Here is a 15,505-nt window from a genome sequence, read left to right on the forward strand (position 1 = left end):
CCCAGGCTGGAGTGCAATAGCACAATCTTGGCTCACTGCAACCTCCACCTCCCTCATTCAAGCAATTCTCCTGCCTCAGCCTCGCTAGTAGCTGGGATTACAGGCGTGCATGGCTAATTTTTGTATTTTTAGTAGAGACAGGGTTTCACCATGTTGGCCAGGCTGGTCTCGAACTCCTGACCTAGTGTGATTCACCCACCTCAGCCTCCCAAAGTGCTGGGATTACAGGTGTGAGCTACTGCGTCCGGACTTATTTCTTTTTTAACTAATTGCCCTGGGTAGAACTTCAAGTACAATTTTGAATAGGATTGGTGAGAGCAGATATCTCTGTCTTGTTCCTGATCTTAGAGGGAAAGCGTTCAGTCTTTCATCATTAAGTTTCATCTTAGTTGTGGGATTTTTGTAGATGCCTTTCATCAGCTTGAGGAAGTACACTGGTATTCCTATTTTGTTGAGTGTTTTTTTGTTTTGTTTTGTTTTGTTTTTGGTTGTAATAGGAAAGAGTGGTGGATTTTACCAAATTCTCTGTGTCTACTGAGATATTATGTGGTTTTTGTATTTCATTCTATTAATATGGTGTATTACATTGATTAATTCTCATGTATTGAAACAACCTTGTAACCCTGAAATAAACTCCACTTGGTTATCTTGTATAATCCATAATATATTGCTGGATTTGGTAGTTTTCATGTGATATTCTTGTCTTGATTTTAGTATCAGGGTTATACTCTTCTTGTAGAATGAGTGAGGAAGTGATCCTTCTTATATTGTACAGAAAAGTTTATGAAGCTCTTTGTTATTCCTTAAACGATTGGTAGAAATAATCAGTCTTGGGCTTTTCTTCGTGGGAAATTTTTGATTACTACTTCAATCTGCTTACTTATAGGTCTATTCAGATTTTGTATTGCCTTTTGAGTCAGCTTTGGCAGTTTGTGTTTTTCTGGATATTTGTCCAACTTAGCTAATTTTTTGATGTACACACATTTTGTTTCGTAAGTTTTTCTTTACATTTTTTTTCTATTTCTGTAAGATTGGTAACAATGTCCCCTGTTTCATATTTGATTTTGGAAATTTGAGTTTTCTGTCTTTTTATCTTCTTCATTAGTCTAGCTAAATGTTTACCTATTTTATTGATTTTTAAAATTATTTTAATTAATTAATTTTCTGAGACAGAGTCTTGTTCTGTTGCCCAGGCTGGAGTGCAGTGGCATGACATAAGCTCACTGCAACCTTCCTCTCCCGGGTTCAAGTGATGCTCCTGACTCAGCCTCCCAAGTAGTTAGGATTGCAGGCATGCGCCACCACGCTTGGCTATTTTTTTGTATTTTTAGTAGAGACAAGGTTTCACCATGTTGCCCAGACTGGTTTCAAAGTCCTGACCTCAAGTGATCTGCCGGCATCGGGCTCCCAAAGTGCTGGGATTACTTTGAGCCACCGCTCACACCTGTAATGGCCTGATCTTTTTTTTTTTTTTCTTTTTTTTTTTTGAGACGGAGTCTCGCACTGTCGCCTAGGCTGGAGTGCAGTGGCGCGATCTTGGCTCACTGCAAGCTCCACCTCCTGGGTTCACGCCATTCTCCTGCCTCAGCCTCCCGAGTAGCTGGGACTACAGGCGCCCGCCACCACGCCCTGCTAATTTATTTTCTATTTTTAGTAGAGATGGGGTTTCACCGTGTTAGCCAGGATGGTCTTGATCTCCTGACCTCGTGATCCGCCTGCATCGGCCTCCCAAAGTGCTGGGATTACAGGCGTCACCCACTGTGCCCGGCCCCTGGCCTGATCTTTTAAAAGAACCAGCTTTTTTTTTCCCCCACAGTTTTTCTATTATCTATTTTTATTTATTTTCTCTCTTATCTTTATTTTCCCTCCACCTGCTTGTTTGGGTTTAGTTTGCTCTTCTTTTACTAGTTTCTTAAGACAGAAAATTAGGCTATTGACTTGAGATCTTTCTTCTTTTTAATGTAGGCATTTATAGCTAAAAGTTATTTTTCTAAACTTTGCTTTTGCTGCATCCCTTAAGTTTCAGAATGTTGTGTTTTATTTTCATTCACCTTAAAGAATTTTCTGTTTTCCCTTGTGATTTCTTCTTTGTCCTGTGGATAACCATTTTAGAAGGGTATTGCTTGATTTCCACATATTTGTGACTTTCCCATATTTCCTTTGGTTCCTATAATTTTATTCCATTGTGGTTGGTTGTAGAACATACCTCACATGATTTCAATTTTTAAAAAAATGTATTGATATTGTTTTATGGTTTAATATGTGGTCTATTCTGAAGAATGTTCCATATGCCCTTGAGAAGAATGTGTTCTGTCATTGTTGGATGGTATTTTCTTTTTTTGTTTGTTTTTTTGATATGGAGTCTTGCTCTGTTGCCAGGCTGGAGTGCAGTGGCCCCATCTCGGCTCACTGCAACCTCCACCTCCTGGTTCAAGTGATTCTCCTGCCTCAGCCTCCCGAGTAGCTGGGACTACAGGCGCACGCCACCATGCCTAGCTAATTTTTTTTTGTATTTTTAGTAGAGATGGGGTTTCACTGTGTTGGCCAGGATGCTCTCGATCTCTTGACCTTGTGATCTGCCCACCTTGGCCTCCCAAAGTGCTGGGATTACAGGCATGAGCCACCACGCCTGGCCTGTTGGGTGGTATTTTCTATAGTTGTCTTTTGGGTCTAGCTGATATGTAGAGTTGGTCAAGTTCTCTATTTCCATGTTGATCCCTTTAGTTGTTCACTGCATTATTGAAAGTGGAGTACTGAAGTCTTAAAGTATAATTGTTGAATTGTCTTCCTTCAAGTCTGTCAGTTTTTGCTTCACTTATTTTGGGGCTCTGTTGTTAGGTGCAATATGTTTATAATTGTTATATCTTTTTGATGTATTTACTCTTTTATCATTAAAATGTCTTTTTTTTGTCTTTAGTAACTTTTTTTTTCTAAACACTTGTTTTGTCTGGTTTTTATAACCCTCCAGCTCTCTTTTGGTCACCATTGCATGATATATCTTTTTCTTTCAATTTATTAGTGTCTTTAAATCTAAAATGTGTCTCCTACAGGCAGTAAATAACTGAATCATGTTATATAAATTCATTGTGCCAATCTCTGCCTTTTAATTGAAATGTTTAAAACATTTACATTTAATATAATATTTGATAAAGTAGGATTTAGTTCTGTTATTTGCTGTTTTTCTATATCTTATGCCTTTTTAATTTTTCATTCCTTTCATTACTGCCTTATTTTGTGTTAAATAGTGTTGTTTATACATATGTTCTGGTGTACCATTTTAACTCCCTTGAGAGATACATTTGGGAAATTTTGGGAAGTCATGTATGTATGTATGTATGTATGTATGTATGTATGTGAGTATCTATCTATCTTTTCCCTTAGTAGTTGCCCTGAGGATTATAATTAACATCTTAATTTATAATAATGTAGTTCATATTAATAACAAGTTAATTTCAATAATCTACAAAATTTTGCTTCAATATAGTTTTGTTCTCTTCAACCTCCTTTATGCTATTATTGTTATACAAATTACATCTATTTGTTATTATTATATAAACTGCTTCTATGTAATTATATCTACATCTATGTTTGTGTGACCATCAATGTAGATTTATTTTATATATAGTAGATTTATTTCATCTACAATATAGATTATTTTATATATAATAATACATATTTTATTTTTTATTTTTAAAATTTAATTTAATTAATTTTTTTTTTTTGAGACAGAGTCTTGCTCTGTCACCCAGGCTGGAGTGTACTGGCACAATCTTGGCTCACTGCAACCTCTGCCTCCTGGGCTCAAGTGATTCTTGTGCCTCAGCCTTTTGAGTAGCTGGGATTACAGGCATGCACCACTGCACCCAGATCATGTTTTGTATTTTTAGTAGAGACAGGGTTTCACCATTTTACCTAGGCTGGTCTCGAACTCCTGAGCTCAGCTTATCTGCCCACCTTGGCCTCCCAGAGTGCTAGAATTACAGATGTAAGCCAGCACACCTGGCCTTAAATATATATAATATAAATCTACATTTATATATATATATGTGTGTGCATATATATGTAATAAATCTACATTTATATGTGTGTATATATATTTATATATTTATATATATATTTATATATATATTTATATATATATACACACATATAAATGTAGATTTATTTTATTTATATTATATATATGTTATATGTATTTTTTTCTTTTTTTAAGAGGACAAGTTAAGAGGACAAGGCCTTGTTCTGTTGCCCAGGCTGGAGTGCAGTGGCACAATCATAGCTCACTGCAACCTTGAACTCCTGAGCTCAAGCAATACTCCCACCTCAGCCTCCCAAGTAGCTGGGACTACAAGAAGATGCCATCATGCCTGGCTAATTAATTTTTTTTTTTTTTTTTTTTTTTTGTGGACAGGGGTCTCACTATGTCATCAATTCTGGTTACAAACTCCTGGCATCAAGTGATCCTCCCACCTCAGCCTCCCAAAATGCTGGGACTACAAGCTTGAGCCACCACGCCCAGTGTATAATTATCTATTTATGTGGTTGTCTTTTAAGTCACAGAGGAGAAGAAAGGGGTTACTATATATATATAGTAACTATATATATATATAGTTACTATATATATGTGTGTATATATATGTGTTTATATAGATGTATATTTACACTCTTTTTTATATTTACTTATGTGTACCATTACCAGTGCTCTTTTATTTAATATGTGGGTTTGAGTCACTGTCCAGTGTCTTTTTATTTCAACTGGATACACACTCTTTAGTATTTCTTGCAAGACAGATCTATTAGCAACACATTCTCTTGGTTTTTGTTTGTCTGGGAATGTTTTAATTTCACTTTCATTTCTAAAGGATAGCTTTGTTGGTTATAGACTCCTGAGTTGGCAAGCCTTTTCTTTCAGCATTTTGAATACATCATCCCACTTCCTCTGCCGCCATGGTTTTTGATGGGAAATCAGCTCTTACTCTCATTGAGGATCCTTTGTACATTATGACTTGCTTCTCTCTTGATTTTTCAAGATTCTCTCTTTTGTCTTTGGCTTTTAACAGTTTGATTATGATGGGTCTAAGTGTGGATCTCTTTGAGTTTATCTCTTGTGGAATTTGTCAAAGTAGGCTGCTGGTTTTAATAATGAACGAGGGCTTTTGGTTTTCAAAGCCATCATGGAGCTGGGGCTCAGGAAATAGGACTGGGGAAGTTAATAGGTTGGTGCAAAAGTAATCACGGTTTTAGACTGTGAGTTTTAAGTCATTGTAACTAGGTTCGAAACATCTTTATTAATCAAAATAGGAACGATTACAATCAATACATTTTTGAACCACCACTGTACTGTTCCTGGGCCAAATGCATTGTTGATGTTGTGAGTTGTCTCTGCTCGTTTATGACCCATTTTGAACTTGAATTGAAAAAATTGCTTGAATTTGCTTTTTGTCTAACATCATTTCCATAGTCTAAAATAAATAGCAAGTAATGTCATTAGCAAAAAAAGCATAACGTGAGAAATGCCCATTAAAATGATGTCTCACATAACCACATTTATTTAAGAATGTATTCCAACATCAAATGGCAAATTCCAATGAGAAAACTACAATTACGTTTGCACCAACCTAACAAAACACTCAGAGCTCACTGTTCTTACCAAGATTTTGCCATTTTCATTAAATGAATGCTGCCTGAATTATTGCAAAACTTGGGTTAATTTCCAGATGTGTGAAAAAGTTGCTTCTGACAATTGTGCTGTTGTTCCAGTCACTTTTATGGGGAAGAGAATTTTTAGAGGTCCTTACTCTGCCATTTGTGTTGATGTCACCTAATAATGTTAACTTCTGGACCCAAATAATTCACCCATCCACAAATGCATTTTGCACCTAAAATGATTAGAAGTTCTGCTAAATCTGTTTTCCAGCTTTCCAGCCTGCCTGTCTGTTTTCTGTTCCTTGTAAAGGAACACAAGACTAGGAATTCTCAAAATAACACTTTTGAGACAGACCACCATGCTTTATCAAACACAGTGACATGCTGTAGTTTTAGGCTTTTCTTCACTTTTCTTAGCTTAACAAGAGATCCATACTCAGTTCCCAATCTAGGTGCGAAATGACAAGTAAGGAGAAACTTTTAGGTTCATGTCTAAACAAAACTCAGGCTTACACAATCCAGGTGACTGGGTAAAGGGCTCTGCGCTGATCTTCAGGCATTGTGTCTGCTGCTTTCAGTGTTTCTTGCCCAGGATCAAGGACAATTTAAAGTCAAGTGGCTCCACAATTAATATTTTTAGTTATTTCCAGAAATTCCATTTCCAAGTTTGGCTCACTCACTCTATGGCAAACCTGGAAATGGAATTCTTAAATAACTACAAAGACATCCTTATTCAGGGTCTTGCCATCTTTGGGTTTCAGGTATATGGTAGGCCTACGTCCCTACCACTTGTGGAAGCATACAAATTACATTTTCATACATGTGTGCCCTGGTCTTCTTCCCTTAACCCCTTACGATTGCCCTGAGGAGCCATTGTCAGATCACTTCCTTATCTAGAACAATTCCATCTAATCACCTTCAAGGACAAGCAGTTCTCAGTGACGGCGATACACTTCAGGGGATTATTTGCCTGTATGTTATGGCTGTCACAGGAGTGGGAAATCTATTGGGATTTAGTGCAATTGGACCAGGGATATGAAACGATCTGTAATGTGCCAAACAGTCCTACATATTGAGGAATTCTCCTGTATTGACCGGATGCGGTGGCTCATGACTGTAATCCCAGCACTTTGGAAGGCTGAAGTGAGAGGATTGCTTGGGACCAGCCCTGGCAACATAGTAAGGCTTTATCTCTACAACAAAATAAAAACATTAGCCAGGCATGGTGGCACATGCCTGTAGTCCCAGCTACACAGGAGGCTGAGGTGAGAGGATCAGTTGAGCCTATGAGGTTGAGGCTGCACAGTGAGCTGTGATTGTGCCCCTGCACTCCAGCCTGAGTGACAGAGTGAGACCCTGTCTCAAAAAAAAAAAAAAAAAAAAAGAATTCTCCTGCATTGCTTGCACATTCAATGGTCTTGCCAGATATTCATGTAGGTGAAAAACCTGTTTATGATTACATGATTATAAAAACTAGTCTATTTTGCTTGCAAAACGCAAAATGATTTTGTAATGTTTAATATAAATAGAAGGTGTTATGACTTCAACTGCCATGTAAATTAATAGATTGTTTGAACAAACTTTGTTTGTTCACAGCTTTTCTAAATGTAATCAAGTCACCAAAAGCAACACTTCTTAGGTGTCTGAGGGGCCAATATAATGCACTCACATTAGTCTGCATTTATAGCTACTGCATTAACAATGATTAATTCCTATTGTCTTCTATTATAGCTATGCCGACATACATAAATATTAAAATATACATTATTTTATAATAAATTCATTTCTTTTTATTTCTCCAATTATTTTGCTTACATTATATTGATAAAAAATGAAGAAGTAACCCACTGTGGCAGTTATGGAGTGTAATTCCTGATTTTTCAGTTTTCTTTGCCTGACAAACACTAATTCATTTTAGTTTTAGTTAATAAGCATAAATGTAGACCCCAAGGTCTTTTTTCTTGTTCTCCTAGTAGATTGAAGTAATTACACTTGTCCTTCTACCCTGCCCCTTATCTGTTGGCTAACTAGGGGTCTTTCCACCCCGCCCCGATCTGTTGGCTAACTAGGGGTCTCAAGTGGAGACATGGTCGCATTTTCTCTCTATTTTATCCAGAGATTTGTAATTGGCAACCCACATTCCACCAAGTGTTCTTTCCTCATTGAGCACCTCTTGTTGATCTTGACACATTGGTGGCGTGAACACATTCTCTCCCTCACAGAAAACTTAGGAATTAGGGGAAATGTGACATCAGAAGATCATGTACCTGTCTGGTACTTCTTTGGAAAAGTAATTTTCCATATGTGGTGATTCATAGGTAAATCTTTGGCTGTAGAACTCCTCTCCCAACAACGGGTTTCCTTAAAACTAAGTTCAGTTGGTGGAATTTTTGTCTTTATATTCCCCAAACAGCAGCTCCATTCATAGATTGTGAAGTTGAAATTGTGACGTGTGTGCAAAATGCAAAGGATCATTATATTTGCATTTTTTTTACAATCTTTGGTGACAATTTAGTCATCATCAGTATTATAATCTTTGAAAGTGAAGATGCTAAAATAATTAGTGTGCACACCAGTGTTCATGGCAGCATTAGTCAAAATGGTTAGAACATGGAAAAAACCTAAAATTCCATCAATAAATGAATGGATTAAAACATATGGCATATATATATATATGTGTGTGTGTGTGCATATATATATGTGTGTGTATATATATGTGTGTGTATATATATATATAATGAAATACTACTCAACCTTAAAAAGGAGTGAAATTCTGACACATGCTGTAACATAGATAAAACTTGAAAACACTCTGCTAAGTGAAAGAAAGCAGACACAAAAGGACAAATACTGTTCGATTCCACTTATATGAGGTACTCAAGTGGGCATAGTCACAGTCATAGCGTATAATAGAGGTTACCAGGGACTGAAAGTAGAGGGGACTGGGGAGTTATTGTTTAATGGGCACAGAGTTTCTGTTTGCAGATGATGAAAAAGTTCTGGAAATGGATATTGATGATGGTTGCACATCATGAATGTCATTAATGCCATTGAATCATATACTTAAAAATGGTAAATTTCATGTTATGTATATTTTAGCACAATAAGAGAACACAAAGAAAAATAAATTATAAACCCAGTATGCTTTACTGATTTAAATATTCTTCACAAATGAAACTGAAATGAACATTTTTCAGAAATAGAATAGAGAAAATCTGTGACCTGCAGGTCTGCACTAAAGAACAACTAAAGTTGCCGGGTGCGGTGGCTCATGCCTGTAAATCCCAGCACTTTGGGAAGCCAAGGCGGGTGGATCATGAGGTCAGGAGATGGAGAACATCTTGGCCAACACGGTGAAACGCTGTCTCTACTAAAAATACAAAAAATTAGCCGGGCGTGGTGGTGGGCACCTGTAGTCCCAGGTACTCGGGAGGCTGAGGCAGGAGAATGGCGTGAACCCGGGAGGCGGAGCTTGCAGTGAGCCGAGATCGCGCCACTGCACTCCAGCCTGGGGGTTCGTCTCAAAAAAAAAAAAAAAAAAAAGAACTACTAAAGGGAGTTTTAAAGGAGGATGGAAATGTAGACATGCAGAAAGGAATGAAGAGCAATGGAAAGCGTAAGTGTGTGTGTAAGGAACTGTCACAGAATATAAATATTTAAATACAAAAATATAAAAAATATTTATAAAAATATAAATATTTATTAAAAATATAAAGTTCAAAACCGGGCAATACTAGTTTATGGTGTTAGAAGTTAGGATAGTGGAAAACTTTGGAGATGATGGGATGTTAATAAAAGGGAGAGGAAGGAAGGGGGTTAGAGAGCTAGCTGTCTTCTATTTCTTCAACACTTGGCAGTTACAGGGGTTTATTCACTTCGTGAGTAAATTTGCTGTGCTGCAAGCATACTCAGTGTGTGTGAGCTTTTCTGCATGTATGTCATGTTTTAATAACAAGTTTTAAAAAATGGAATTGGATTGTTATTTGATCAAATAACTCTCAAAACCTGTCCTAACTACATTATAATGGATGAGCCAGCTTGAATCTTCAGGTGTGATCCATAGCAATTGACTGTTGTTAACTGGAGTGTGGTGCCAGTTGCTGCACTGAGTTCCAAAGCTGCACTTCTTGATAGCTGTGAACATCATGAGTATACACTGGAGTGCACATATTATGACATACTATTGTTACCAAGCCATCATGAGGACGTACATTTGGAATGTTTCTACCTGGGATGACACATTTATACACATCTATTACCACATGCTTTCTAGTCTTCCATGTGTTGAAATAGCTTGCATTATTCAGAAAAGGATATCAATTTCTGGTGTCATCTGGAAGGTTAAACAGAGTAAAGTCAAATAGCTGAATTGTATATTGAACCTGTGATTAATTTTGTTCCTGTTCATAATAATGAGGTCATTTGAGAGCCACCTAATGGCCTGCCACCACCCAACTAATTATCTAGAATTCCTACCATTGAAGACATTCTTCTCCATGAAAGGACTGTCTCTGGAACAAAATACAAATATCTGACATAAATGAGAGCAATAGAAAATTATTAGGCCGGGTGCGGTGGTTCATGCCTGTAATCATAACACTGTGGGAGGCCGAGGTAGGTGGATCAACTGAGGTCAGGAGTTCGAGACCAGTCTGACCAACATCGTGAAACCCCGCCTCTACTAAAAATACAAAAATTAGCTGTGCGTAGTGGTGCATGCCTGTAATCCCAGCTACTCGGGAGGCTGAGGCAGGAGAATCCCTTGAGCCAGGGAGGCAGAGGTTGCAGTGAGCAGAGATTGAGCCACTGCACTCCAGCTTGGGCGACAGAGCGAGACTCCATCTCAAAAAAAAAAAAATTATTAGTACTTATCAGTGTGTTTCAGTCTATTGGATTAGCTGGCAGAGCAAGCATTAATCGGAGGAATTGCCATCAGGATCAGGTATATTCATGAGGGGAATAAAAGGTCTGCAGGATGAAGCGGTGCTCTAGAAGGGTGATGGCTGGGAGCTCTGGGAACTCAGAGAGCAGTCACTGGGGCCCTAGACGTAAGAAGAGGTGGGCTGAGCAACACAGAAGGGAGTGGTGCCTGGGGCATAATTGCACAGAGCACAGGCTCCTGCATGTGACACTGTTACATATCCTCAGTGCTTGAATGGACCACAGATATGTGCCCACCTTGGTGCCTGTACCCACTGGTCACACACACACTTGTGCTTTTCAACTCATATACCTTAGAAAATGAGGTGGAATAGGAATTTGGCCTCCTGAGAGGTAGTTCTCGAACTTACAACATAATTTTGCTCTTGGTGCAGAAAGGATAACCTGTGTATACTATTTCACTATTTCACAAGATGAATAATCAAAGAAATACATGAATGAAGTAATTTTCATCCTAAAGTAAACATTTGGTATTTAATATAATCTTAATTTAAAATCTATTTATGCAATTGTGATATGATGTGGTAGCAACTAGGTTTTCGATACTGTATTATTTTTTGAATAATTTGGATAATGGAATTGTGCTTTGGGTTTTCATAAATTAACATGCTAACATTTCTTGGACATTCTCTGCATACTTAGACAAGGTTTTCAGGGATTTAAAAAGCTAATGTTAATATCTAATTTTATTTTATTTTATTTTATTTTTATTTATTTATTTATTTATTTTTTTGAGAGGGAATCTTGCTCTGTCGCCCAGGCTGGAGTGCAGTGGCATGATCTCAGCTCACTGCGAGCTCCGCCTCCCAGTTTCACACCATTCTCCTGCCTCAGCCTCCCAAGTAGCTGGGACTACAGGCGCCCGCCACCACACCCGGGTAATTTTTTTTGTATTTTTAGTAGAGACGGGGTTTCACCATGTTAGCCAGGAAGGTCTCGATCTCCTGACCTTGTGATCTGCCTGCCTCGGCCTGCCAAAGTGCTGGGATTACAGGCGTGAGCCACCACGCCTGGCCTAATTTTATGTTTTTTTTTTTATATGAATGAATGACTGATAATATTACTAAGAAATCTGAAAGAAAGTAATTTCAATGAGATAACCACTTCTTATAGGTACTTTGTTTTCCAATCAGTGACACATAACATTCTAATTAACTTTACAAGGTCAATTTGCAGGCCGGGCGTGGTGGCTCACGCCTGTAATCCCAGCACTTTGGAAGGCTGAGGTAGGCAGATCACCTGAGGTCAGGGGTTTGAGACCAGGCTGGCCAACATGGTTAAACAACCATCTCTGCTAAAAATACAAAAATTAGCCGGGCGTGGTGGCACATGCCTGTAGTTCCAGCTGCTCAGGAGGCTGAGACAGGAGAATTGCTTGAGTCCAACAGGCAGAGGTTGCAGGGAGCTGAGATCTCACCAAGAGGCAGAGGTCGCAGTGAGACGAGATCACACCACTGCACTCCAGCCTAGATGACAGAGTGAGACTCTGTCTCAAACAAACAAACAAACAAAAAGAGGGGCCAGATGTGGTGGTTCATGCCTGTAATCCCAGCACTTTGGGAGGCAGAGGCGGGAGGATCACCTGAGGTCAGGAGTTTGAAACCAGGCTGGCCAACATGGTGAAACCCCCCGTCTCTACTAAAAATACAAAAATTAGCCAGGTGTGGTGGCACATGCCTATAACCCCAACTACTCAGGAGGCTGAGGCAGGAGAATGGCTTGAGCCCGGAAGGCTGAGGTTGCAGTGAGGTGAGATCATGCCATTGCACTCCAGCCAGGGCGACAAAAGCGAAACTCCACTTCCAAAAAAAAAAAAAAAAGTCAATTTGTGAATATAGATAAAATAAATATTTAAAAATCTATTTTGTTATGTGTAGGCTTCAACATCTTTTAACTTCAGAGGTGCTCAATAAATATTTATTGAGTGCTCTCCAAAATGAATAGACACCCGAGAGAATTATCTTGAAATAATCATATAGATCAGGCAAATGGTTTATTTACTTGAAGTATCTGAATGCCTTCATTCTTTCTTCAGTTTTCTTTTTTTATGCTTAAGATACAACTGGAACAGCATAAATTTTAAAAAGAACATTAGCTCACCGTGACACAATAATAGAGAGTAATGGTTACAAGTAGCAGTTTTTCTTAGGACCGAAATCAGATCTGTTCAAAGGACAACTTGGCAAACTTTTGCAACTAAAGTTGATAGAAGAAATGTAAAGCTCCATTCTACTTAGCTTGGAGTGTTCCCGTGCTGGGCAATTGGCAAGCTTTATCATCTGTAGAGATGGGTAAACTGTTTGTGGCTCACATTAACCATTAAGCTTTATGCTGCTTACACAGGTGCAAAAATATGCGATAACTAGAATTGTTTTCATTCAGTCAGTCTCCCTGTTGGCAGATAGTGGAGTAGCTCTATATTATGTTTACTCTGAAAAATATAGCGATTTAGTTAATAATGAATCCAAAGTTCACAGGCACCCAATTCTTAATCATTCTTAGCTTTCATAAGCTTATAAATCTAAATACAGTGGCTAGTCTGTTTTCTAAGAAAATGTTTTTCTGTGAGCTAAATCAAAACTGGTTGGCATTATTTTTCATGGAATGAATTTCTATATGGGATTCCTGGTGTGAATTCATTATTAAGAAACAAAATGCTAGCATGGGGAAAATATTGCTTTTGCATTTGTTTGCATTTTTAGTTCTTTTTTCCATTTTGACACCACTGTTTTCATTATGGACCTTATATATTAAAAAATAATTTTCACTTAGTATTCATTTCTGTTTAATTCTGTATGTAATTCCTCTACATGTTTAAATTTTGAGATTTAATTGTCAAAAGAATAACTTTTCTTCAAAGTAATGAGCATGCAATTTTAGGACCTGCCTTAGTTACACAGTCTAAATTATCAAATTTAAGCCATATCTCTCCCAAATTTCAGATTAGAACATACTACGTTTTGTTACTATAAAAAGCTTCTTATTAAACATCTGAACTTAAGCAGTTTATTATGTACTCTACAACATAAAATATATAAAATATAAATTTAAGGAAAAACAGCAGTTTATTATGTACTCTACAACATAAAATATATAAAATATAAATTTAAGGAATATTTGTTAGATATTAATGTCTAATATCTAACAATGTAGATGCATGTACAATATAATGTCTAATGTACACTTTTCTCATGTATCTTTCATTTTTTTTTTCTTTTTTTTGAGACGGAGTCTCCCTCTGTTGCTGACTGAAGAGCAGTGGCATGCTCTCAGCTCACTGCAACCTCCACCTCCTGGGTTCAAGCAATTAATTCTCTGCCTCAGCCTCCCGAGTAGCTGGGATTACAGGAGCCTTCCACCAGGCCCGGCTAATTTTTTTGTATTTTTAGTAGAGATGGGGCTTCACTATCTTGGCCAGGCTGGTCTTGAACTCTGACCTTGTGATCCACCCACCTCAGCCTCCCAAAGTGCTGGGATTACAGGCATGAACCACTGTGCACGGCCGAATCTTTCACTGTTAATTTACCCTTTTTGCAGTACGGTACACGTACCATCAACTTCCAATTGGGAGATGCTCTGTTTTACCTTTTCCAGATAGTACCTAGCAGGGGAAGCCTGTTGGGCAGAGGTCCCCAACCTTTTTGGTACCAGGGACCAGTTACGTGGAAGAGAATTTTCCGCAGATGGGGGCAGTAGGGGATGGTTTGGGGATGATTCAAGTGCATTACATTTATTGTGCATTTTATTTCTATTATGGTTACATTGTAATATATAATGAAATAATTATATAACTCACCATAATGTGGAATCAGTGGGAGCCTTGTGCTTGTTTTCCTGCAACTAGACAGTCCCATCTAGGGGTGATGGAGACAGTGACAGATCATCAGGCATTCGATTCTCATAAGGAGTGCACAGTTTAGATCCTTCGCATGTACAGCTCCCGGTAGGGCTCATGGTCCTCTGAGAATCTAGTGCTGCCTCTGATCCGACAGGAGGTGAGCTCAGGTGGTAATGCGAGCAATGGGGAGCACCTGTAAATACAGATGAAGCTTTGCTCGCCAGCCTGCCGCTCACCTCCTGCTGTGCAGCCTGGTTTCTAAAAGGCCACAGATCAGTATCAGGCCACACAGAGGGTTGGGGACCCCTGCTCTAGGGAATAAGTGCTTCTGAAACAGTTTCTACTCAGCTTTCCTTATGGTAGTCGCACCTTTATCCTCAGGTCCAGAAATGCCAGGTGCTGCCCATTACCATGCCTCTTTAAGATGCTAGAGAGTAAATTGGGTTGGTTTGTGGTTTTCTCCATCGTTACTTTGAGTTTTAACTTTCTCAGGTTTTCGAAGTCAGTTACCATTCATTTGCTTTCTAAACTTTAAGTTTATATCCTTCCTAAAACAAAATGTTTGAAAATGACTGTTGAACAAACATGTATTTTGGATACATTCATTTCTTTGATCTCAAAAGTCTGTTTCATTTTTTTAATAACTTTGTTAGTGAATGCTTGTGTTGGCACAGGAGTTGCAATGTCAAATGCCTACAGGGGCCAGGCACGTGTTTTGGCTCCTCTCAAAATCCTGAACAGTTCAGGGTCAGAGTCAGTTAAGTTTGGGAGAATCCCAGAGCAATAAAACTTGTGTCCCATTTGGGACCGTATGGGAGGAGAACACTTGTTCCAGGCCAGAAGGCAGCAGCTGCAGGGGTGGAGGGGGTGGTAGAGATGACCATGTGACACAAGGTGGTGAGCAGAGGGTCTGAGGTCCCCACCCTGCTGGTTCTCCATGGTTTGAACCTGAGGGGACAGTTTCAGAAGTTCCTGTATGTCCCCAGTGGGGGACATGGAAAGTAGGTGAGAGATGCAAGTCAGGAGCATTGCCATGGGGCCACCCTGGGTGAGAGGCAAGGTAACACAGTGCAGAGCCCG

The sequence above is a fragment of the Pongo pygmaeus genome, chromosome 3 (assembly GCF_028885625.2).
Source record: "Pongo pygmaeus isolate AG05252 chromosome 3, NHGRI_mPonPyg2-v2.0_pri, whole genome shotgun sequence".
NCBI lineage: Eukaryota > Metazoa > Chordata > Mammalia > Primates > Hominidae > Pongo > Pongo pygmaeus.